We start from the raw sequence: 3,823 nt of genomic DNA, 5'->3' as shown, positions 1-3,823 counted from the left end.
TGTTCACTGCCTCACATTTCTGTGTGTTTGTGTTCAGTCGCAATCTTTCTACAACATCACAGGAGAGTTTCATTTTCAGAACTTCTAGCAGGATGTTCTTATCATTTTCTGTCATGTTGAGATGAGTCATTTGATGAGGGCCCAGGTATGCTGATCGCATCCACCAGCTGTTAGTACTTCCTCCCCCACAGACCTTTGAATAATGCCGGCATTTGGAGCAGTCCCCTGAATAACAGCGCAGAGTGGCATCCAATACTTGGGGAAGTTGACATTTAATTTTTTTAACATCACCACTATTGTCCTCCATCATTTGTTTGAAGATTAAACCGCAACGTGCTTTAATGTCTTGGCTGAAAATTTTCTGTTTGAGCCTTTTTCCTTCTCTTGTTCTTATTCCTGGAAACATGTTTTCACTAAATATTGCAGAATTACACCGTTTGAACTGTAAACGACCCAAATGGATGGGATCCGACAGTCTTTCTACTTTCCACATTGGATGCAGAATGGTATAAGCATTTTGGAAGCCAGCAGCAGCCTGTGCATCTCCATCTGTTGTTGCATGTCTGATGAGAATCTCTTGCAGAACAAATTTTTGTCCCATTTCTCTTGCCATTTCATACTCTGAATGTGGTGCAACTGGTGACAGATTTGCTGTGCAGTCAACATGGCCTCCTGGACATTTCACATCAAAACCTTTTCCCTTCAGCCATGCTCCAGTCCAACACAGCTTGTTTTCTATTGTAGTTCCCACAATGTATTGCTTCTCTGTAACAGTTTCGCAGGCAATTCCAACAGCTTGTGATGAACTTTGACCAGGTTTCTTTTCATGTCCAAAGCTAATGGCATTGTATCTCGCATCAAAAGCAACATTTATTTGCTCAGGATGCTGAACACCACGCATAACATTAACTTGTCTGACTAGTTTCAGCTTCTCTGTCATGTCCATTTCATTCAGCTCCACAGTTGCTTTGCCTACAAGGTTGGAGGCCCTTTGCATAGATGTTCTGCTAGGTGGCGGAATGTCAGTGGCTGCAAGCAAGTATCTAGCCCTGGTGTTGCCCATTGGTGTATCTTGTAATCCAGCTTGAAACATCATATTTACAGCAGCAGGATTTGGCCCAGGTTTATTTGTTTTTATCTCATCATACAACTTATACTCTGGTGACTTAAAGCTGCAGTTTTTACACATCATAGTATGCTTCCAAGCAAGTCCCCATTTTATTTCATTAGCAATTTGGAACTCTGGTCTACCACATATGTTGACTTGATTGCCATGGCGATGAATGATATCATTCCACATTTCAACATTTTTTTTCATACAGATCATACGTGTCCCATCATGCTCATTCAAATTTGTCTCTTTCAGGTCCAGTTTTGCTTTGGATGATGGTTGTAGAATGTTTGCAGTCCCAGGTGTGCCATTACAGTCTGGTGCCTGAACTGACTTGAGACCCCCATTTGTCGGCTTTGTCACTGCTGTGAGAGAGAACTTGTCTGCATCCATTCTTCTTGTCACTGGAACAGATGCAGCACTGGAACTTGGTAGAGTATTATCAGTCAGATATGTGACTCCTTTGTTATGTGGAATATATCCAGGTTTAAAAAAAGTTGTCTTCCTCTTCTTGTACCCTTTCATGGTTTCAGTTACGATAACTGCATGTAAAATACAAGAATCATCCTCTCTCTCTCACTTATATAGTTAGGAGAAGGCATGCTAGCTTGGTTTCAGAGAACTTCACCAACTCTTCAATACTACTGGAAGCCTGACATCTGAAGACTCCTCCCCTTCATGGGTGGAAATGATGTCATGTACTTGGTTAGACCTAGCTTGCGTATTTAGATGCTACCAGATTTCAGGTGTTACCTTTCATTGACAAGCTTTGGTTTAATTGCTTCACACCTGATAAGGAAAACCATTGATGTTTATGACAAAGGATTGGAGAGACTTTGCCATAGAACAAAATTTGTCAACTTCAGGTTTTAAAATTTCATTAAAATTTAAGTTAAATTTAAATTTTCATATCAAAATATGTATGATTTTTTAAAATTGAATTTTCTAAGAAAGTTAAACAGTCTAGTTTAATTTCTAGTAATTTCCAGATTGGTGTTAGAACTAAAAACTAATTACAGTTTATTTGAAGTGTTTATCTTGATTAGCAAAATCACAATTAAACTTCAAGTTTTGTGCATTTTTGAAATTCGGCCATTTGGAATTGAGTTGTGTCTGTGTTACAGTGGTGTCAGCTAAAAGCCTGTATCTGTCCTATTCATGGATGAAAGTCCTTAAAACTTTGCAGCAGCATTTAAGAGACATTGATTTGATCATGGATGGAAGTTTTATCCATGGAGGTGAAATTGTCTAACCCTGTCAGGAATCAGTTCACAATTAATACTTCCAGTTCAGTACCCACGAATGTAGTTCTAGTCTATTTTTAGAACATTTTTTCCTCTCTCATTTTGGTGGTGATAGAAGAGTTTTATTTATGCATTTTTGGTAGGGATTTAAAGGTAACTGTTTATTCTTCATAATATGAGCTCAGGGTGTTGTTGTATGTGTGTATTTCGGCGACAGTGCACAGTGAGTAATAAGGCCTTGGTGATGCTCCGGAAGTGAAATGTGTGTTCTGTGTACATGGTGATGTGTTGACAGTTCAGCATCTAAAAAAAGAGCAGGTCAACCTTTGACGAGAACTTCACCGTGAAGTCATCTTTGAAGGTAGTTTAGATTAGCATATGATTTGTATTGATTGTCACACAGTGGAAAGGTCAGTACTGAGAAACCAATGTAGATAACATATAGTAAAATTAATTGTGTCCTATGTCCTGTTACCGTTGGAACAGCCACAGTAGTTCTTTAGATTTGTCTCCCTTTTTTAACTCTTCATAAATATCAGTTTCCTATTTTTCGTTTGTAATACGTCCAGGCAGGAATGTGAACGTGCCTTCACAGCTCTTTTCGTTGAATCTGAAGCCCACCACAGTGTGAGAAAATTTATGAATTATTGTTAATGCCTCGTATATTTAATTTCGGATATGGATGTTAATTGAAAATGACAATAAGTTACGACATAGAGATAGTTAACTATACGCAATGCCACGTGGTTTGCGAGTGCATACGATACTCTTTATTTGTGTGAGATTCATCTCATAAACATTCCTTTTGTGTCATCATTTAAACCCTCTTAGTAACAATCTTTGTTAAGCTACGGTAGAAATATTAACGGAAATGTACCTTATTGAATTTCAAAGTATGGAAGCACATACTGGACATTATTTCGATTAGTAAATTTAAAAGGATGGAAAGACATAAGAAAGCTTTTACTTTCAATATATGTTGATGTAGTAATTTCATGTTTTGTAATGGTTGTGTTTCCATTTATTACAGCTTTTTACCTCACCTAATTTCAAGAGAGTTCTCGCCTACGAATAAAAACAGTATTTAAACACATTGTGTTGTCTTGTGTCTTGGATGCTGGAGAACTCGGGGTTATGCTAACTGTAATTCCTCCAGGGGAAAGGCAGTATAATACTTCTATATAGAGTAATTAAATTATTATTATTTCTTCTTTACACTTGATAATTTTTTTTGTTCTTTCTGTGTGAGTATAAGTCACTACTTTTAATCATGTAAGACAAATCTGATATAAAAAGAAAAATGTTAGAGTATGACCGGTGACATTTAACCTTTGTGTTGAGCTCAGTGTCTTGGACACTTGCTTTGTGTAGTATTACATTTTGACCTTTGCCAAATTCTGACCCAGCTGAGTCATTTTTCAACAGTTATGATCAAAATTTCACTTTAAAAACTGACTCCCTTTTAAAT

The 3,823-nt window shown here is 37.4% G+C and overlaps 1 long non-coding RNA gene across 1 annotated transcript; it reads left to right on the top strand.

Moving 5' to 3' along the window:
• The first annotated feature begins 2,836 nt into the window (after positions 1-2,836).
• LOC149808393 (uncharacterized) lies at positions 2,837-3,446 on the top strand. Its single transcript, XR_016419801.1, has 2 exons — positions 2,837-2,982; positions 3,386-3,446. It is a non-coding gene; the product is annotated as an uncharacterized LOC149808393 (long non-coding RNA).
• Positions 3,447-3,823: the final 377 nt, after the last annotated feature.

Source organism: Sinohyriopsis cumingii, chromosome 1 (genome assembly GCF_028554795.1).
Source record: "Sinohyriopsis cumingii isolate HCF-2022 chromosome 1, ASM2855479v2, whole genome shotgun sequence".
Taxonomy (NCBI): Eukaryota; Metazoa; Mollusca; class Bivalvia; order Unionida; family Unionidae; genus Sinohyriopsis; species Sinohyriopsis cumingii.
Note: the sequence above shows the minus strand (reverse complement) of the source record. Positions and strands in the feature narration are given on the sequence as shown.